We start from the raw sequence: 23,983 nt of genomic DNA on the forward strand, positions 1-23,983 counted from the left end.
ATCGCCAGGTCCTGATGCGATTCCAGTTCGGTTTTACAGAGAGTACTGTACTGCATTGGTTCCTTACTTAGCTTGCATTTATCGCGAATCTCTTGCCCAACGTAAAGTCCCGAGCGATTGGAAAAAAGCACAGGTGACGCCTGTATATAAGAAGGGTAGAAGGATGGATCCTCAAAATTGCAGACCAATATCCTTAACATCGGTTTGTTGCAGGATTCTCGAACATATTCTCAGTTCGAATATAATGAATTTCCTTGAGACAGAGAAGTTGCTGTCCATGCCTCAGCACGGCTTTAGAAAGCATCGCTCCTGCGAAACGCAACTCGCCCTTTTTTCACATGATATCTTGCGAACCATGGATGAAGGGTACCAGATGGATGCCATATTCCTTGACTTCCGGAAAGCGTTTGACTCGGTGCCCCACTGCAGACTCCTAAGGGTACGAGCATATGGGATTCGTTCCCAAGTATGTGAGTGGCTCGAAGACTTCTTAAGCAGTACAACCCAGTACGTTGTCCTCGATGGTGAGTGTTCATCGGAGGTGAGGGTATCATCTGGAGTGCCCGAGGGAAGTGTGGTAGGTCCGCCTTTGTTTTCTATCTACATAAATGATCTTTTGGATACGGTGGATAGCAATGTGCGGCTGTTTGCTGATGATGCTGTGGTGTACGGGAAGGTGTCTTCGTTGAGTGACTGTAGGAGGCTACAAGATGACTTGGACAAGATTTGTGATTGGTGTAAAGAATGGCAGCTAACTCTAAATATAGATAAATGTAAATTAATGCAGATGAAAAGGAAAAAGAATCCCGTAATGTTTGAATACTCCATTAGTAGTGTAGCGCTTGACACAGTCACGTCGATTAAATAATTGGGTGTAACATTGCAGAGCGATATGAAGTGGGGCAAGCATGTAATGGCAGTTGTGGGGAAGGCGGATAGTCGTCTTCGGTTCATTGGTAGAATTTTAGGAAGATGTGGTTCATCTGTAAAGGAGACCGCTTATAAAACACTAATACGACCTATTCTTGAGCACTGCTCGAGCGTTTGAGATCCCTATCAGGTCGGATTGAGGGAGGACATAGAAGCAATTCAAAGGAGGGCTGCTAGATTTGTTACTGGTAGGTTTGATCATCACGCGAGTGTTACGGAAATGCTTCAGGAACTCGGGTGGGAGTCTCTAGAGGAAAGGAGGCGTTCTTTTCGTGAATCGCTACTGAGGAAATTTAGAGAACCAGCATTTGAGGCCGACTGCAGTACAATTTTACTGCCGCCAACTTATATTTCGCGGAAAGGCCACAAAGATAAGATAAGAGAGATTAGGGCGCGTACAGAGGCATATAGGCATTCATTTTTCCCTCGTTCTGTTTGGGAGTGGAACAGGGAGAGAAGATGCTAGTTATGGTACGAGGTACCCTCCGCCACGCACCGTATGGTGGATTCCGGAGTATGTATGTAGATGTAGAAGACAAATCTCAGGAACTACTGTACGGATTATGATATGGTTTCCCCTAAGTGATAGACTGATTCACGGGAAAGGTAAAAAAAAAAATTTTAAAAAATGGTTCAAAGGGCTCTAAGCGCTATGGGGACTTAACATATGAGGTCATTAGTACCCTAGACTTAGAACTCAGTAAACCTAACTAACCTAAGGACGTCACACACATCCATACTCGAGGCAGGATTCGAACGTGCGACCGTAGCAGCTGCGCGGTTCCGGACTGAAGCGCCTAGAACCGCTCGGCCACAGCGGCCGGCTACGGGAAAGGTAATTATACAGAGGGGTCCAAAAAATGTATGCACTGTTTAAAAGTCCATAACTTGCAAACTAACTGACAGAGTTGTCTCATTTTTGGTGAAAGTGTAGCTTAAAGTCCAACTTAAAGATATCACTGTAAGTGTTCGAAATGGTCATCATTAACATCCACACACAAACGATGCCGCCGAACTGCAGCACGAACTACTGACTGCAACGTGTTCAATTGGATATTTGCACATGAATGTACGATGGATTCTCGAAGTTCATCCAATATGTGTAGCTTTTGTCGATAAACGACGTCCTTTAGTGTTACCCACAGGTAAAAGTCCAGAGGAGTTTGGGGGACGTGGTGGATACTCCACAGCACCTCTACGGCCTATCCATCTTCCTGGTAGATTTTCGTCGAGATACGCCCTAACACGATTTTGGTAGTGGGCTGGGGCACCACCTTGTTGAAAGTAAACTCTTCCGTCTCCATACAAGTCTCGGATGGCAGGTAAAATGGATGTCTGAAGCTTCTGAAGGTACACCTCACCGGTAACTGTGCCGTCAAAGAAGAATGGCCCAATCAAGCCCCGCTAAGACAACCTACACCACACATTTACTCCTGGCAAATTCAAGGCTTTGTCTACATGGACGTTCGGATTTTCGGCGGCCCAGTAGATGCAATTGTGGCGATTTACTGTACCACTAAGTTTGAACTGTGCCTCATCAGACCACACAATCATCTCTGCAAACTCTTCATCGTGGCGCACCATGTTAGTAAACCACTCTCAGTATTCCATTCTACGGCCTGGGTCGTCCTCGTTCATTGCGTGTAGCAATCGTGGGATCTAGGACTTCCACTTTGCTGTCTTCAAAGTTCGCCGAACACTTGAGCGACTCACTCCAGTTTCACGGGCACACTGCCTCACAGACTTCCTTTTGTTTGTGTACACCTTTAACACAGCCTTCGGCTTCAAATTTGTCTCGAATGCGACGAATCGTTAAATGTGTCTGTGGCTCTGTCTGATACTCATTTCGTCATTGCCGTTGAACCTCATTAATGTCTTCGTTCTTAAAATACCACTTCAAAACTGACTTCCTTTCATCGAATGTAAGCCTTGCGCCAGCCATGTTTACTCGAGTAACTAGGTGCAACTAAGAACAAAACACTGACTATCTGGCGACTGCCATCTGACAAAACAATACAACGCAATACGACGCTTCTGTGGCCATTGCCAGAACAACAAACTATTACACTACCAAAGATGAGACAACTCCGTCAATTAGTTTGCCAGTTATAGACTTTTAAACAGTGGATACATTTTTTGGACCCCTCTGTATTTATAATTATAGTACTTATGAGTGTCTAACATGTGTATTGTTATCTGTTTCGCGCTTAAGTGGCGTTTGGAGCGACGTCTCATGGTAATGACTGGAGGTAAGAACTAGTCATCTAGAGTGGGCGGTAAAGGATTATAAATAGCCACGCACCTACCGAGAGCAGCGAAGCTAGACCAGAATCTACACTGCAGGCAGAGTTAAATATTTCTTCACTGCGGCGCTAGAAAGGACGTGGTGGCACATTGACCGGTTCTTTCCCTCGGGAAAGATCCTCGGCGTTCATTTGACAGCAGGCTAAGTAGACCGAGGAAAAAATCCCCCTTCGCTATCAGGGATTCAACCCAGGTTCTCCAGGGGCGAAATACAGTGCTCTACCCGCTAGACCACCACCGCCACAGAATCTGTATTTGCCTGTACAGTGACGAATCCGGCAGTGTTTCGCAATTGCTAATATATGGGAATTCGATCACCTGTTCCCTGCTCTCTCTGACCAACTCCTGCTTCCAGATCTCTCTCCATCTTCTGCGCCTCCTCCCCTCCTCCTCATCTCTGTCCAGCTCCTCTTTCCTCCTATGCCTCACGTTGAGCCTTGTTTATTGTTATGGAAAACGAAACCTAGATTGGGAACTGAAGTCGATTAAAGTGAGTGGGTAAATCGGTTGGGATCATTGGCATACGTAGCACGACAAAGGCCTCTGCAGCTACTGGATCTGTGAGAATAGTAGCTTCAATGACAGTATGTTGCATAGTTTCAGTCTGTGAATGGCTAGTATTACAAACTTTCGGGCGATTCATAGTCTTTAATAGTATTCTAATCGTAAGCTGATAGGCCACAAATACAACTTCCCTGTTTTCTTTCAAAACCGATTGAGAGGAAGAACACAAAACAGCATTTTTTTCGTATACAGCTGCCGTTTAAAATTATACAAAAATCAGAAACAATTTTTATAATGATTTAAATGCCTTGATATCGTAGTTAAAATTGACTGCGACAAAGAAGACGAAACCGCACATTTTCACAGTACACCACAGCATTTTCTTTCTCGCAGTCTGAGCACCGTGTAAAAATTCCAAGTAAATCGGTCAAGAACTTATCAGTATTTTTTGAAACAACTTCACGCAACATCTATATCTTTATATGGCACTATTCATTCAGGTGACAAAATTCATGGGATAGCTATATGCACATATACACATGGCGGTAGTATTGCGTACACAAGGTATAAAAGGGCAGTGCTTTGGCGGAGTTGTCGTCTGTAGTCAGACGATTCATGTCAAAAGGTTTCCGACGTGAATTATGGCTGCACGACGGGAATTACCAGACTTAGAATGCGGAATGGTAGTTGCAGCAACGTGCATGCGACATTCCATTTCGAAAATCGTTAAGGAATTCAGTATTCCGAGATCCACAGGGTCAAGACTGTGCCGAGATACCAAATTTCAAACGTTAACTCTCACCACGAACAATGACCGAGAGCAGCGGCGTTTGCGTAGAGTTGTCAGTGCTAACAGACAATCAACACTGCGTGAAATAACCGCAGAAATCAATGTGGGACGTGCGACGAACGTATCCGTGAGGACTGTGAGGCGAAATTTGGCGTTAATGAGCCGTGGCAGAAGATGACCGACACAAGTGCTTTTGATAACAGCACGACATCGCCTGCAGCGGCTCTCCTAGGCTGGTGACCATATAGGTTGGCCCCTAGACGACTGGGAAACCGTGACCTGGTCAGATGAGTCCCAATTTCAGTGGGTAAGTGCTGATCTGTGCGGTTCGAATGTGGCGCAGACCCCACGAATCTACGGACAGAAGTTGTCAACAATGTGCTGGGCAAGTTGCTGGTGGCTCCATAATGGTGTGCGCTATGTTTACATGGAATCGACTGGGACCTCTGGTCCAACTGAACCGATCATTTGTAGAAATGGGTATGTTCGGCTACTTGGAGACCATTTTCAGCCGTTCATGGACTTTATATTCCCAAAAAACGATGGAATTTTTGTGGATGATAATACGCCATGTCACCGGGCCACATATGTGCGCGACTGGTTTGAAGAACATTCTGGACAATTCGAGCGAATGATTAGGCCACCCATCGAACATTTATGGGAGGTAACGGAGATGTCAAAATGGTTCAAATGGCTCTGAGCACTATGGGACTTAACTACTTTGGTCATCAGTCGCCTAGAACTTAGAACTACTTAAACCTAACTAACCTAAGGACATCACACACATCCATGCCCGAGGCATGATTCGAACCTGCGACCGTAGCGGTCACGCGGCTCCAGGCTGTAGCGCCTAGAACCGCACGGCCACTCCGGCCGGCACGGAGATGTCAATTCGTGCACAAAATCCTGCGCCGCCAACTCTTGCGACGAATTAAAATTATTTTTATCGATTTCCGTGTCCTCACAATACAATTTCATTGTAATAGCAGCCAAGAAGTAGAATAAATCAAGGAAAGTGTAAATCTAGGGCCCGATGACCGAAGCAGATTGGTCCCTTAGGAATTCACACACAGTTGAACATCTGAATCTAAAGTCCATGTTGATGCACATGTTCTAGAAAAATCTGTACTATATCCAGCCATGCAACTGTTCGAACAGAGACGGCTTTTAATTGTTAAGAAATAATGTTAGCGCCCTACATTTGTCTGAATTAATGGTTCACTTACGGTACGGAACGGGATTTCAGTCAGTCACTACTGAGGAGTCGAGGAGACAGCGAGCCTGAGTCGGTAAGAGGGCATAATTATGTTTTACTGCCCGTGAGTTAGGACACGTTTACAAGTGTCGTGATCGATACCTACCTGATGCAAATTGCGTCGATTACTTCATCAGTGTGGAATTGGTTCAAATAGCTCTGAGCACTATGGGACTTAACATCTTAGGTCATCAGTCCCCTAGAACTTAGAACTACTGAAACCTAACTAACCTAAGGACATCACACACATCCAAGCCCGATGCAAGATTCGAACCTGCGACCGTAGCAGTCCCGCGCTTCCGGACTGCAGCGCCTAGAACCGCACGGCCACCGCGGCCGGCAGCGTGGAATTTTCCGCTGTTTTATTGAAAGAGTACCGTATGGGAAGCTCTTCTTGGGCGGTGTTGTGTTTAAAATGCAAAGTTTTAAGATTTCAGTAACTAGCCTAGGGCATGATAAATGTAGTTATTTATTATTCTGTGCATTTTGTCAGAGTCGGCTCTTCGTATTTCGCATGACATTTGACGAAAAGTCAAGTGATTAAATTGGTATGGTTTTAGTCAAGAATGTCTTGTATGCTGTGTCAGTATTTGATAATACAATTCGTGAGTCGTTAAAATACGACGTTATTGAAGTTTTGACTTCAGTAATTTTGTCTGAAAAGATCCGTGTTGTTTTGCCTGCGATACTAATTTGTGTAGACGCCAGTAAATTTAGGCACTGCAGATGTTTAGAGGAGATTCATGAAGACACGTTCTAAGTAACTGAGTGTGAGTGTCAGCCGTTAGTGTAGTATTTTTGGAAAGCAGACTCGTACTACGGGGTATTGACGTTATTGTGTATGTGGACTAATTGCTTACCAAGCATTATTCTGGAAATTTTTGTAGATCGGCGAGTCAAGCACAGCAAAACACAGATCGGATAGGTAGCATACTTTGCCCATACGTATTGTTAGGGACGTAACCATTGAGACCACATGGCCCAAGCTGAATCAATTCAAAGCAGAAAAGGCTTATATTTTGAAAATCTGAAATATAAGTTGAGATGTAAAGTGATGGTGCCACTTAGTTTTTTTAGTTTTTTCTTATTTTTCATCTCGTTTAGTGTGGGGCTATTAGTTTTTGGCAGTCGCTTATTAAAAATTGGCGTCTGAAAGCACTTACAATTAAAAACGAAAGGAAGTAAACTTTCAGAAGCTAAAAATACATTTTAGTCGCCTAATTATCATTTATCCACGACGGTCTCTCAATAACAGATTTTGAAAATGAAAGGAAAGCAAAAGTTGTACGTCTGACATTTAGCAAGCAGCGTAAGTAGGCTCAAATCAGCTATTAGATCTAGACACTTGAATATTGAGGATAGTTAAACCAAAGAAGGTCATTTCGAAAAACTAGCGCTTTATGGATTGAAACGTCAATACTATTTCATAAAAAGTTGGCACTGAAATATTATAATTAATTAAATACTAGAGCTGGCGAGAATATTTCTAAAAAGTTTACCGAAAGAATGGACTGATGCATGTCTATAGATTACATTAATCGCTCAAATAATCAAGATGGTGCCTAAACAAGTTTATTTATGTTGTCGTTGTAACAGATTTTTTCTCTGAAATTGGATGTCAGAATACGTTACGAAAATACTTTTATTCTGAAACTTTGCAACACTTCTGCGATTTGTAAGTAACTGATGGTACATAAATGTTACAGTCTTAACTAACTTGATGTTGAAGGTCTATTTTAATACGATAAAAGATATTTTAGTTATTTAGTGGAGTATTGCCACGTGCTAACATACGTATCAAAAAATGTTCAAATGTGTTTGAAATCTTATGGGACTTAACTGTTAAGGTCATCAGTCCCTAAGCTTACACACTACTTAACCTAAATTATCCTAAGTACAAACACACACACCCATGCCCCAGGGAGGACTCGAACCTCCGCCGGGACCAGCCGCACAGTCCATGACTGCATCACCCAAGACCGCTCGGCTACTTACGTATCCATACGATACATATATTGAGTGAATTCTTAACAAAAGAAAAAGATAGATACTCAAGAGTCTGCATAATTTGAATGATACAACTTAATATCAATTAATACGTTACTTACAGCTGAACAGTAATTCAAAATTTATTCAAATACCACTGCCGAGTGTCATTGTGAATCAGGGGCTACATTAAGTGATTTGGCTTGTGCACTCGCTCTATTATGTGTTGATGGTTTATTTGCTGGTGAATAAGCTTAAACTAAATAAGATCCATTTAATCGAGGGTGTGATATAGCGCTCAGACGTAGAATTTTACCTACTCGATCATGCACACTATTACTTAATTGGTCACATGGTTGTTCGTATAGTGTTTCTAGTTATCTGATTTCTTCTGAGAGTTTGGATAGATATCTATTGCGCCTCTCCACGACTAATTATCAACTTTATTTCAATTATGTTCATTTTCGCTTTTGTCGTGTACGTGCTCAATGTTTCCAAACTAGGACGGCGTGTTGCCTGAGCGTTTGAACTGGCTGGTTGCCCTAATACTCGTAGGCTCACTTACACCGTAATAACAAACGAATTCAAGAGCAGTACTTCTCAAAATCACTCTACCGTAACCGAATGTGTTACTGCTAAAGCTAAAACAGATAAAATATGTTGAGTCAGCGCATTTCGCCTGCGGGATGGATGCGTTTACTCCGAGAAATAGAGTTGCTACATGGCGCGCGGTCAACTATAGTAAAAATTTTGCGATCGGAAAAAGACTCTTTCTGACACTCTCTCTTTATACGACGCTGCATCACTTTATCAGAGACAGAGAGAGATACGAGATTTTGTCATTGTAAACCTATGCGAAAATATACGGAAATTCTATAAAAAGTAATTCAATCGATCTCAGTTATTTTCTGAAGTGAAGATTGAGGAAGTAAATTGTGCTAAGCTTCACACGTTTGGCTGACGATGTTTGAAGATGGATCTGCAAACACGGTCAATGGAATTTAGAAGTGTTTCCTGTTATTAATAGAAATCTACGAATGGATACTCATCATATAACCAAATGTGGACTGAGTCGTACACAATCAATATCCGAGGATCCTATAGACGTTCCTTCTTATGAACAGTAGAAATTTTACAGGCGACAGGAGGATATCGGCAGTTGCTTCTGCTCTACGAGATTAACGAGATTTAACTACTACGGATTTAATATTCTTTCTAGGTTAAAATCTTATCGCGGGACTTTTTTTGACGAAGACTCAATGATATATGCCTATGTTATGTAACACTGTGGAGGTACAATAAGAACTGCAATTCGTGCCTAGTAACTGAGATTTTCAAGTATTAGCAAGAGAGTTTTTACTCATTCACGGCAGAAACTTTCTCAGCTAGAGCAGTAGACACAGATTCAGACATTGGTGCATCTCTGTTACCTTCAAGTTGTGATTACTTCAAGTTTTCTTTTCACGATTAATTGTACCTTCAGTACAATGTAGCCACACATACATACAACAATACACATAAACATAATAAGGGATATACTGTACTCTCCACCCCTTGTCGTCGAAACTAAGAGCTGGAATACGAGCTTTGAGGGCGTACAACTGGAAATTGCACACTGGCCTGGCTGGGCAGGTATGAACTAAGCGCTACTTTCGAAAATGATTAGGCGTCGGCGGGACGGTTCTAGGCAAGTAGTGAAGTATTATCTGCCAGCGAGGCACGATAATGAACAGGATAAAGTTTAAAATCTTTATGTACTTTAAAATTTTCAGAGACACGAAAATTTCGATGCGTGTTCAGTGTTCTGTTGCGCCACAAGAGGAATGGTACACTATTGTGGCTTACGTAATATGTATGTGATAGAACACTATTCACAGGTCACTCCACGTCAAGAAATCTGCAGTGATTTGATTCCCTGTTGGTTACAGCGCGTAATCAGTATCAGGCATTCTCTACAGGCAATTGATTAGAATAATACGAGTGGTGATTTTGCTAAATGAGGAGAAACTGAGCAGAAAACGCCATCGGACATATGGTCACAAATGCGCTCCAATGGTGGTACACCCACTTGTAAGTGGAGCTGAACGATCGTCGTCTGTGGCTACCGTTTCAGCCCGAGGCAGATGACCTGCTGGTAAGACCGGCGACATTGTGGAATATTCTCCACAACTGTCACTATTCATATCATTCACAACTATAGTTGTACCCTACCTAGGCTACAGTAGACTATCACGAGTAAGCGTAGAATAAGGTAGTTATCCTTCCTTGTAGCCTTGTCAGTTAAGATCATAACCGCATTACCTATAAGTTAGGTGTGCTGCATATCTATTTGGCGATTGCTTTATTTGCGTATACGATTAGTATCTTACTAGGTTCTCCTAGAAACCGGAAGTGATGAACCGTCTAAAAACTGAGTGAGGATATAAAGAAAGGGGCACGTAACCTACGGAACATTTGTAGTCTACATAATTGTCCTCCTGTCTGTTATTTAAAAATAACACTTACAGTCAACTTTGCAACAGAGAGATGGAGTAGTAAAAACAAAATACGGATTTATCATATAACAATGGCATGGAAATGAAGTCCCATGTTTCTTGACAGAGCGTATGGGAACGATGCGGGAGACCTGGCACCGCCGTACTAGGCAAGATCCTAGTGGAGGTGGTTCGCCGTTGCTTTCCTCCGACCGTAATGGGGATGAATGATGATGATGATGAAAACGACACAACAACATCCAGTCGTCTCGGGATAGGTGGAAATCCCTGACCACGCCGGGAATCGAAGCCGGGTCCCCACGCTCGGGAAGCGAGCACTCTATCGTGAGACCACGAACTGCGGACGATATAGCAATAGAAAACGTAATTTTCTCATAAAAGGTAAACAAAAACATACTAAATACTGCATCAATAATTCCTCGAGCATACACAAAACATGTTTGTGTTACTCGTAAACAACTTGGGTCTTAACAGTATGAAGAACGTTCTGTTGGGTGAAACATAACAATAAATATGTAGATTTTTTTATGTTTTCGTATGTAAACTGTACTTGCTTCAAAAGTAATTTCTTTCGTTACATAAAAGCGCAGAAGTTGCACGATCAACTAATTTTTTTTATAACGATGTAAAATACACAATGGACTAACATTGAACGCAGTGCGATTCTAATTATATGCAAAAAAATAAATAAAATAAAAATAAAAAATAAAAAAATAAAAAATAAGTCGACGGCTCCCAGTTTCTCTCTCACATTTTCATTTATATTTTCTTTTCCTACCAAATCTACCAGTACTACCGGTAATGCTACCATTTACTACGTCAGTTAAGTACTGTACCAAAACTACCGAACCGTTGTTTTGGTACAGCGCGTCTATACTTACAACGCATTCAAGCCTTGTTAGCTACGGACTTGCCTCAACGGCGACTGTTTTATCGCTGGTTCCTCGCACAGGCCTGCATGGTGTTGGAGTTCTGTTCTCCAGCCTGTTGACAGATGAGGCTGCATTTACGAGGGGAGGTATTGACAACCTTCACAACACCCACCTGTGGGCTACAGAGAACACCCGTGGTATGGTGGCTGCAAGCCCTCATCACCGGTTCAGCTTCAATGTGTGGGTGGGGACTACTGGCGAAGCCTTGTGTATGGGACCAGTCATCCTTCCACAACGCCGCACAGACCAGACTTGTCTGTATTTCATGCTGGAGATCCTGCCTCCCTGCTGGAAGGGCTCGAAAGGTAATGTGACTACTTCATGATGGCGCTCCATCTCACGGCCTTCTTGAGCTTGGAGCTAAAACACTAGTACAGACAGGACATTCACACTTGCCTGGTGTGTTCGCATCTGTACCTTCGACCTTTGAAACCAACACTGTGAAAGGTCTTTACCTCCACCTTCAAGTGTACCTCCGTTGGAACACATATCAGGCCACATGTCTGAGTGAGTTTTTCTGCTGATTTATCCTCCCAGGAATCGTTTCCTGAAGTCTGCACCTATCTAGCAAAACTGCTCTATGTGTTACAAGTCATATCTAAGAAAAAAAAATAAACATTGTAAGGGGAACTGTCTTGTCGTCACTCTAGGGCTATCACGAAGCACATCAGATTTCTCCTACTTAGCCATTTCCTGACGAGCTTCTTCGTGTAGCATTCTTTGCTCCAACTTTTTCGGGGGTGTTTTGTGATGTTTATATTCCGCTAGTGCCGCAACTTCTCTCTCTCTCTCTTTATTTTTTTCTTTTTTTTAGAAAACATGACGAATATTTCCTTTCGCCGTGCATTATACACTTGAGGATTAACGCCGTGACTGGTGTTCCACTTAATCCTCGTAACTGATGGAGAGCAACGTCTCTTTTGGCTAGGATCAATCCCAAATCAACATCTACACAAAATAACCACCCCTCTCTCTCACGCTCAAGAGCACCCCATATACAATTTAGTGGCAACGGAATAATGGGATCTAACTGCTGTCTCTCTCCCGCTTCGAAAACTAACAGGACATCGTTATTCAAATTTCATCACTTATTAATTAATAATTTAAATACTGGAAAATATCAGACGTCTGTCCAATTAACGATCTCTGCATTTTTCCATACTACGAAATTAAAATCTCTAACTCTTTAGATGTCAGGTTGCAAAAGCTTCATGAGTACTCTGAGTTTCAATGGAAATACACTACTGGAGGATGGAAATGAGGCTGCGTTCAAGCTGTCAACCTTATGGATCGAGCAGGAACCGTCGCGGTAAGACAATGGACTTAACAATCGTGTGGATGGTGGACCAAACCCCATACCATTCAGATCGTGGTTTTCCTAATTCGACTGAAGCAAATAACGGCATGGTTCCTCTGGAAAGGACATGCCCGGTTTCCATTCTCATCTTTCCGCAATTAGAGGTTGTGCTCCGTCTCCAATGACTTCATCGTCGACGGGATACAATTTGTCTTTTTTTTCTATGCCTTTGCCTTCATTCCGACTACGGAGTTTTGTATAATGACACTTCTCTCCGTCTATCAGTGCTTCATTCACATGTGGTGTTTCTACATCTTACTTTCAGAAGTACACTGCTGGCCATTAAAATTCCTACACCAGGAAGATGACGTGCTATAGACGTGAAATTTAACCGACAGGAAGAAGATGCTGTGATATGAAAATGATTAGCGTTTCAGAGCATTCACACAAGGTTAGCGCCGGTGGCGACACCTACAACATACTGACATGAGGAAAGTTTCCAACCGATTTCTCATACACAAACAGCAGTTGAACGGCGTTGCCTGGTGAAACGTTGTTGTGATGCCTCGTGTAAGGAGGAGAAATGCGCACCATCAAGTTTCCGACTTTGATAAAGGTCAGAATGTAGGCTATCGCGATTGCGGTTTATCGTATCGCGGACATTGCTGCTCGCGTTGGTCGAGATCTAATGACTGTTAGCAGAATATGGAATCTTTGGGTTCAGGAGGGTAATACGGAACGCCGTGCTGGATCCCAATTGCCTCGTATCACTAGCAGTCGAGATGACAGGCATCTTATCCGCATGGCTGTAACGGGTCGTGCAGCCACGTCTCGATCCCTGAGTCAACAGATGGGGACGTTTGCAAGACAACAACCATCGGTACGAACAGTTCGACGACGTTTGCAGCAGCATGGACTATCGGCTCGGAGACTATGGCTGTGGTTACCATTCACGCTGAGTGACAGACAGAAGCGCCTGCGATGGTGTACTCAACGACGAACCTGGGTGCACGAATGGCAAAACGTCATTTTTTCGTATGAATCTAGGATCTGTTTACAGCACCATGATGGTCGCATCCGTGTTTGGCGACATCGCGGTGAACGCACATTGGAAGCGTGTATTCGTCATCGCCATACTGGCATATCACCCGGCGTGATGGTATGGGATGCCATTGGTTAGACGTCTCGGTCACCTCTTGTTCGCACTGACGGCACTTTGAACAGTGGACGTTACATTTCAGATGTGTTACCTCCCGTGGCTCTACCCTTCATTCGATCCCTGCGAAACCCTACATTTCAGCAGAATAATGCACGACCGCATGTTACAGGTCCTGTACGGGCCTTTCAGGATACAGAAAATGTTCGACTGCTGCCCTGGCCAGCACATTCTCCAGATCTCTCACCAATTGAAAACGTGTGGTCAATGGTGGCCGAATAACTGGCTCGTCACAGGCACTACTCTTGATGAACTGTGGTATCGTGTTGAAGCTGCACGGGCGGTTGCACCTGTACACGCCATCCAAGCTCTGTTTGACTCAATGCCCAGTCGTATCAAGGCCGCTATTACTGCCAGAGGTGGTTGTTCTGGGTACTGATTTCTCAGGATCTATGCATCCAAATTGCGTGAAAATGTAATCACATGTCACTTCTAGTATAATATATTTGTCCAATGAATATCCGTTTATCATTTGCATTTCTTCTTGGTGTAGCAATTTTAACGGCCAGTAGTGTATTTATCCCGGGCGAGATGGTGTAGTGTTTAGCTAAATAGACTTGCATTCGAGAGGACAACGGTTCGAACCCGTCTCTCGCCACCTTCATTCACATTTTCCATGATTTTCCTGAATCGCTTAAGGCGAATACAGGGATGATATCTTTGAAAAGGGCACTAATCACCGCGCTGTCGACGGGACGTTCAACTCCAATCCTCCCTTCCTTCCTTCCCACTCTCCTTCCTTCCTAGCCTCCTCCCTTTCTCTTTTTCTTTCATCTGTAGTAGTCACGACTAATGTCTTGGAAATGAATCGCGAGGTGAGTGATAACTAGAAAAGAAGATAATCGAATTGTTCGAAATGTAGTGATGCTGGAAAAAAGAGATTGAGGGCGGATAAGATTGCAAATATTGAGGTTATCTTGCAGAACATACCGAAAACACTATGTGGAGGAGGTGAGAGACTAATAAGACGCTTGAAAGACATCAACGATTACTTCCAAGGTACTAGAAGCAGCCGTGGAGAGCAAAAACTGAAAGGGAAAGCAATCTCGAATGTATTCAACAAATAAATAAAGAATTTGGTGGTAAGTGCTACTTTCGGAGGAATATACTGACGCAGGAGAGGAAGTCATACTGGACCACTCTAAACCAATTAGAAGATTGCCGACACCTTCCTCCCCCCCTACCCACCCACCCACACACACACACACATATATATATATATATATATATATATATATATATATATATATATATATATATATGCGCGCGGGCTCGCACATACAAGTGTACACTTAGACACACACGTTTGAGTAACATGTGAAAAAAATGGCTCATTGAAATACGGTTCACCCCGATTAGGACAGCACACGACATTCAGTGTAATATAGTAACCACACTTACCTGAGCGGAGTCTCACACAATCTGCTGGGCTACGACGCTGCGCAGAACCTGAAACAAAAGTTTTGGTGAAGTCAGCTGGAACAACAACTAACAACACAACTAAATTTTAACTTTCTAAGCACTGCACCTAATAGTGCAGTCAACGAAACAGGGACAGTATCAATGGGGATACTGGTTACAGTGGCTAGTGTCGAGAATTGGGCTTGCTCTGAACTGGAGACTATCTGGAGCCGTCCAGGGAAAGGAAATGGACTTGTACGGATTTTTAAAAGTACGAATAAAGAATATTTTTCCGGGAAGCAGTAATTTTTGACAACTATTCGATTATAAAACGTTTTAATTGTTATCCCCGGACTGATTTCCGAGCATTCAAGGAATTACCACGGATCCAGTTTGGCAGATTAAGTGGAGACTGTTGGTGGTACATAATTTCTAGTGCAAGAGGAGCGACTAAGTTATCCTTGTATTACAGGCCTAAGCTAAGTTGTCGGCCCTCATCGAAACATTTTCACAGCTACAGGAATATAAAAACTAGATCTGAGACCTGTAATACAATATTTCCTTTTCCGGCTGTGTAGTAATTTTATTTCGCGTATTCAAGCCACATACGTCGCCCATTAAGTAAGCAGAAGAGAGAAGGACAGACTGTAGGCGACCGCTTGCAATAAGTGGGAAATACGGGTTTGAATCCCAGTCCAGCACAAATTTTCGTTGTCGTCATTCCATTACACAACTGATGGTTGTCCATATTCATAACTGCGAATACACTTCATGTATTTCGTGACGGCTGTAATCGCCGTAGTGCCTGTTCCTTCGGATACGCATGCTTGTCCAGTGGAACATTGCACCGTAATTCGGAATAACAAAGGCACTGCAATATCGTAGTAACTAGTCTGGTTTCTCACTCTCACATTTTCTTGAGTTAACTTTCTCACCCTTTCGTATCCACTACTAACTTAAATAGAATGATGTACACTATGCCAACCAACATGGACTCCGAGATCATCAATCTTTCGAAACCCAACTCACGCTTTTCTCACATGACATCTTGAAAGCCTAGGATTTGGACAATCAGGTAGATGCAATATTTATTAAATTTCGAAAGACGTGTCCAAGGGAAATAGCTTGGGTCTCTTTCTGTCCATGTTGTATGTTGATGAACGTAATCTCAGACTTTTTTCAGATGATGCGCATATGTACGTAGGTTGCAACTTAAATAATGGCAACACTGCTGTGGAGACACTATGCAGTGGAATCTACTATTGTCGCTGACAGCACACGTTGTTGACATACCTACCTTACCTCCGAACAAATGGAGGGCATGCTGAAATGTAACGCTTCCGAATTTTTTATGTGAAAACTCTTAAAGCTTTTTAATTAAAGCAAACGTTGTTAACATTCTACATCTTCAGTCTTCATGTTTTTAGCCCTCTACCACTAGAGCTCTCCGGGTTGGGTGACATGGCGGTGTGTAACGTAACTCTGTCGGTGCGTAAGAAACAGCGCGCCCAAATTGAGTTTCGAATTCGAAGAGTTCTTCCACACATGGAGCACCGTCTACTTCAGCATGGGTGGGAGAAACGACACGAGCGCTGGGACATCTGCAACAATCCGACACCTTAGGTTCACTGTCGTCCATCATACGTCACACCATCTAGACTGCGCCACACCCGGTTTTCGTCTGTTTCCAGAATTTAACGAACAGCTTCGAGGAGTCACTTTCACAATTATGAAGCTATGCAAGCAGAGCTGAGGTTGTGGCTCCGTCGACACAGTCAAACATTCTGAAGTGACGGTATCTACAAACTGGTCTTCCATTGCGAGGAATGCGTTCGTGACCAGGGCGATTATGTTGAAAAATAAAGAAGTAAATGCCAAGAAAAAATGCGTAAATATTAATAACGTTTGGTTAATTTAAAAACCTTTAAGAGTGTTCACACAAAAAATTCGGAAGCATTACTTTTCAACACATCATCGTATAATGGAATACTGTCCAGGAAACACTGCACAAATGTTCAGGATTTAAGGATTTAAAAGTACGGGAGATTAACTTGCTTTAGATGTTGAAGAAATGTAAAATTATGCGCTTCACGAAAGGAAAAGACGTACCAGCCTGTGACAAATATTAATGAGTCGCAACTGGGATCAGTCAAATGGTTCAAATGGCTCTGAGCACTATGCGACTCAACTGCTGAGGTCATCAGTCACCTAGAACTTATAACTAATTAAACCTAACTAACCTAAGGACATCACACTCATTCATGCCCGTGGCAGGATTCGAACGTGCGACCGTAGCGGTCGCTCAGGGGATCAGTCAACTCATACCTGTAGGAATGCGGAACGGAATTCACACAAAGGCTCAGTCGTAGGTAAAGCAGATTGTACACTTCAGTTCATTTTGTAGGTTACTGTGAAAATGCAATCAGTCTGCAAAGGAGACTGCTTACAAAACATCCGTTTGGCATATCCTAGAATGTGGTTGAAGTTTGGGACTCTCAGCGAACACTTAACGTATGCGAACAAGGGCAAAAAGGACAACACGAATGGTCACGGCGATCCTGAGAAACAATTGGAAGACGGCCGAAGACAAATGCAAACTATCCTGCAAAACCCCATATAAAATATTTTAAGAGATGAATCCAGGAGTATAGTGCAACATCCTTCACATCGCGCCCGTAGAGATCGCTAAGCTCCTGCTTCACTGATGCTAAGCGGTCATTCCTCACGCGCTCCACACACGAATGGCATGGGAGGGAATGTTGTGTGCTTAAACGTAGTATTTCAACAATGTCAACACTGTCAACACCAACTGTTCCCGTATCCAGCTCGATTCGACCGTATTGAGTGATTGTCTTCCGCTGCTTCTATCGAGCCTGATGGTCCAGTAGTTCAGAAAACCGACTCACGTTTGGATGAAGATGGTTGAGAGTCTCAGGTTTTCATTCATATTTGTTTTTCCATTTTCTTCCATGTTTGTTTTTTTCATTTGCTTCATTTTCTAGGATGTTCATTTCCTAAAGTACACGGTTGATTTCCTTCCCAACCAGAGTGAAATACGAGTATGTATTTCATCCCTCATGCTATCGTCGTCGACAGGGCGTTATAAGCTGACCTTCCCTTCCTCCTTTCCTTCTCTATTTCTAAAACGTCTTCCCTATTTTCATACTTACTAATCACAATTCTAATGCTACTACCCTTCAACACATCTATTTGTTAGAGGTCCATGACTAAGCAATGTTCTGTAATACTCTATACATGTTTTGTAATTAGCCAATGAGTGCCAATAATTGTTCACATCGGACGACTCACTAGTATAGTTCTGAATGATGACTAGCATAAGACTTAATGTATCCTTCACCTTCTGACATAATTACCACCAAATACTGCGATATCCGTATGAACTGTCCATCATAATGATAATGGAGCACTATATTTGGTTTCTGCACTAATTCTACGTTGATGTAAGATTATGGATTCAACAAGAATGTGGTGTTGACATATCGAGCTGTCCACCACCTTGAACGTCGGAGATGTTATTATGGACCTACTGTTTGGTGTACCTAATGTACTACCAAAACGATAACATACAATATTAATGCAACATTTCAGTGTCTTGGGTACACTGATAAATACTTTAGGGAAGAGAACTTCAGATTGTCTCACTTGGTGTTGTGCTTTTGTAGGAAGATATGGACTTCTAGTGCAGCTATGTGCAACCCACTCTGCTACAACCATGATTCTATCCTTCCCATTCTGTTCACAGTTCTTGTAAAAATGCTAAAGACTTTTATAGTGCGTATGCACTTAATTTCATTTGTTAATATGATCAGTTCTCGCAAAAGTGCTAAAGACTTTTACAGTGCGTGTGGACTTTATTTTATTTCGTAATGTGTTCAGTTGTGGTAAAAGTGCTAAAGACTTTTATAGTGCGTATGCACTTCATTTCATTTGTTAATATGATCAGTTCTCGTAAAAATGCTAAAAACTTTTACAGTGCATGAGCACTTTATTTCATTTCTCAATGTGTTTAATGCTTGTAAAATGGTAACGACTACTACAGTGCGTATGCACTTTCTTTCATTTCTCAATGTCATCAGTTCTTCTAAAAATGCTAGAGACGTATACAGTGCGCGTGCACTCTATTTCATTTCTTAATACGTTCTGTACTCATTGCGTGTGCACTTTATGTTATTTCTTCTTAATATGTTCTGTACGGTACTTATATTATTTGTCAATAATGTATACATACATATATATATATATATATATATATATATATATATATATATATACTCTGTGACTATAGACTTAGTAAACTAAAAAGGTTATAGAAAAATTTGTTGCTCGTGGCAAGTCCAACTGACTCACCATCGCTGCCAAATTTTTATCCCCCAATGGAGGGTTATGTAAGAGGTCCAAGACTAAGGAATTTATTGCTAGCGCACTCAGGCGGATGTAACTTGGATGGATTGCTCACGCACTGCCTGCCATATGTAGGCTATAATAGAATCGCAGACCAGAGAGCAGTGTCGGCAGTAGTAGTAGTAGTAGTAGTAGCAGTAGCTCGCAGTCGGGCGGTTGGGTCAGGTCGCTCGTAGAGAGCAGTTGTCTACTTGTATAGCTCACAGAGAGCACTTGTGTCCTGTATGGAATTACCAAGGTCGGCCGTGGAGAGCGATGGCGGTGCCTGAGCGATGTAGTGTAAGGTAAAAGCAAAAATTATTATTATTTATTGCCGTGCGCATATGTAATTTACAGCAACTCATTTTGTTCTATTGTTATATCAAAGTCACATGTAAATAATTTGCAGTAATTTTTCAATAATAATCTCTCTTATAAAGATAACTTTTGACTGCCATTCATCTGAATCTAAAGTTTTTACTCCTATCCACAGTCATGCCAATTATCGTAAAGAAAAATCAGTTTTTTTTATACATAACAAAATCTAGTGGCCAGAATTGCACTGGGCTGTGCCGGAAAAAAATCTTATAGGAGCAGATTTATATGCGTTATCCGGTGACATTATTAAGGAAAGAATTTTTAGTTTATTCAGAATGACTTTTCAGGGTCTTGACGCAGCATTGATGACGTCCAGATTTACCAGTTTGAATTCACAGTCAGTTAATTATTGAAAGGTTATATATGAGTCACATTTTTATTGCGAGGTTAGTCACCATTTTTATTCCGAGGTTACGGAAATAATATGTTGGCAGGTTACAGACTATTTGCATCATCCGTAATTAAGGTTCTGTATTAAGGAACACGCTCGATCTTTTATTTTTTCCTTTCCACTTTCAGTCATCCTTACCTTCGGCCACAAGTGCTACATCAGCGTAGCCTACAATTGATGTTCTTTCCGCTTTATACCTTTCATTCCACTTGCTTCTTGGAAATACACATTTCAAGACAGCGGTAATACGGTACGCGTTACATTCTTCTCAATACGAATTTGTCATTTTATTTTCACTTCTACGACTCTCACAAAAATCATTTAGGAATACCGGTTTATGTCTATTACTCCTTGCACTGCTATGAGTAAGGTCACTAACTTCATTAGTATTTTTATGTTTTAAGAACCGGACACACATACACACACACACACACACACACACAGACACTCTCTTATACGGTCCTAGTTTATCACATTGCTGTTCGATTAAGACTGTTTTATGAAAATTTGAAGGGACTGTCATTCGGCTACGTGTTCTATAATGATCTCCACAACGTCGTGCAAGTAAATACGTAGCTGCTACGTCCCTCGACCTTATCAGTTAGCTTGTAATATCTGAAATCTCCTTACTGCACATAATCCATAAAGGTTATGTGGCAATTCGTCCGCCAAAACACCTCGTAAGCCTTAACGATTAAGGCTCCTTTTACCTGTCCATTTACGAGTAATCCAAGTCCAAGCAGACTGTTTCCATATTTGACTAATACGTCTCTGATAGTTTGTAGCAGACAGCGTCTATCTGTAAGAAAGACTGACTGAGATCACGGATACAATTCACAATCGCACTTCAGTCACAGTAAAAGTAAATATATAAAGGTGAGACACGTAGACAGATTAAATATACACAAGTATCATTTATGCAAGTGCTGCTGTAATAATAAATAATTCTGGGTTACAGTTTGTTAATGAAGGTGGATATGTATACAGGCAGCGCAACTTTCTCGTATGAAAACGTCTTTCAACAATCTAGTAAATTTGTAGCGTATTGGCTTTTTAGTATTAGCAACTTAGCTACGTTAGCATTCGGAATCTTCTTGGTGGGAAACATTAACTATAAAGCAGTGCGGTCAAAAAAAAAAAAAAAAAAAAAAAAAAAAAAAAAAAAAAAAAAAAAATGGTTCAAATGGCTCTGAGCACTATGGGACTTAACTTCTAAGGTCATCAGTCACCTATAACTTAGAACTATTTAAACCTAACTAACCTAAGGACATCACACACATCCCTGACCGAGGCAGGATTCGAGCCTGCGACCGCAGCGGTCGCGAGGTTCCAGACTGTAGCGCCTAGAACCGCTCGGCCACCCCAGCCGGCCTACGGTCAACACCAGTTCCCTGAATGAAATGAAGTTAATATTTCCACTAAGGAATTAGTGATGCCCTGGCTTTAAATGACGCAGGTGGAAGCAGTTCCGACTTCAAGTTATCATTAACTGGTTATAAATACCTTTAATCGTCTAATACTTCTCGACCGCTGTCTTCAGAGCAAAACTGTTCAATCTTTATTCCCAGACCGATGGACTCAGCAGTTGGGTCCCATAGGAACTTACTTACTTTATTCCCAGTGTCTTCAAAACATCGTTAGTTATATTGTGGCTTTGATATTACCACGAATTAAAAAAGTAATAGAGAACTAGTGTCTTCAGCATAACCATTATGTCAACACACTTGGTTGGTTGGTTGATTTGGGGGAGGGGACCAATTTTGTCACGTGGCAACTATGTAAGGTTCTGACAATGAAATAGCCCTTAAAAGCACAAATGTAAATCTAATTTGAGATGTAGCTGGAGGAGAAGTGTTTAAAGGTGTATCGAAAATTGACTTGAACGTATGTGGCTCTGAGCACTATGGGACTTAACATCTATGGTCATCAGTCCCCTAGAACTTAGAACTACTTAAACCTAACTAACCTAAGGACATCACACAACACCCAGTCATCACGAGGCAGAGAAAATCCCTGACCCCGCAGGGAATCGAACCCGGGAACCCGGGCGTGGGAAGCGAGAACACTACCGCACGACCACGAGCTGCGGACCAACGTATGTAAAACACTTTGATAATATTTATATATTTTTATGTTGACGCCCAGCAGCAATGAAATGTCAGTTGACAGTCCTCACTGTGACTGCAGAGATATACGTCCGTCAGCTTCCCACTTCAGACTACTGCTGCTAGATCTATGGTGCCGACGCTCCTTTGTCCCGTTCATCACAGATCTTTCAGAACATGTAATAAATAAATTTTCAATGTTTCAAAAACGGAACAGGTAGAGCCAATTGAGTCAATTTAATATTAAGAACACAGAGTTTCAGAAGCAACAACGGACGTATGGCAGAGTTTCAACATTGACGTGTAATCCGCTCGTTTGTTATTCACATCACCAAAATTAAACTGTTTAGGAGTCGGCCCTCGCACACGTTGCGATACAGTTTTGAGGAGACTATAGACAGTTCAATGCCCCAAACGACGAAAGTCCGGGTCACTCGCAATATTCAATTTCACTCGTAGCTGCAACGCGAACGGACCGAAGCTGCTAAAATTACAACGAAATTGCATACATACAAGGAAATAATATTACACAATAAAAAACAATATTGCTCCGGCATAAAAAGTCATTACAAGACAAGATGAGCATCAGTAACTGTGAAAGCTGGACGTTAATACTTCTTTGGAAACTTTGGCCACTGGTTCTGGTGCGGTGTGCATACACAAACTATCACTCTGAGATATTATCATCGCGAGCGAGTGGCAGCGAGCCAACAGTTGTTGAGAAGGACGCCTCGTCGCTGCCTGCCGTGACGGTGCTAGTAGCGCAGGGGCAGACTTTGGTATTAATTGAGGATTTTTGGTAACTTGCCTTTTTGCTGGACGTAGTTGTTGCTTGCTTGCGCACTATAGGTATTTTGTCAGATTTGTGTACGAATACTTTGACAGTAATATTCGTATCTTTGTTGTGACCGGATGCGTGATATTGGTTACAGACATTATGAAATAATTAAAGTTATTGTAGAATAATTAAAATTATTCCTTATTAAACTGTGGAAGAAAAGGAAAGGTCCGAGTGAAGTTTGTCAGTATTTAAATTGTCAGTTTTCAGAATATAGTAAATCGAAAGTTTTTATTGGTTTCTTTCATTTTTTTTACACCGCTTAAGGCTTGGTGACTAATCCCCTCCTGATCATTCAGTTTCTATATAAAAATGGCAGTAGTTGTATCAGCAGATATTACCATGCATTGCACTCTGCATGGATCGCAGTATTTATTTTGAATTATTTTAGCATGTTGCTGTATACAGAATCTTCACGCAGTTGCAGCGGCAAGACGAGATAAGTTGTCTGTTGCGTGCAAGAGCATTATTGTATTAATCGTTAGGATATGTTAGAATGGTTTTTTTATAATCGCAGTCATATAAAAGAGAATTTGATGTTTCATGATTTATAGGAAGAGTAATAAATTTCTTTTTTTTTTTTTTTTTTTTTTTTTTTTGGTCCTCAGTCAGAATACTATCATTGTCAGAGATGGAGCTACATATTTCCGTACGTCTTTCACAAGAACAATAGAACAATAAATATTTCAAATATTGAATTAGGTCTAAACAACTTTCAACAGAAGAAGAAAAAAATACTAAATGAAAAAAGGGTATGTAC

This window comes from Schistocerca piceifrons, chromosome 4 (assembly GCF_021461385.2).
Source record: "Schistocerca piceifrons isolate TAMUIC-IGC-003096 chromosome 4, iqSchPice1.1, whole genome shotgun sequence".
NCBI lineage: Eukaryota > Metazoa > Arthropoda > Insecta > Orthoptera > Acrididae > Schistocerca > Schistocerca piceifrons.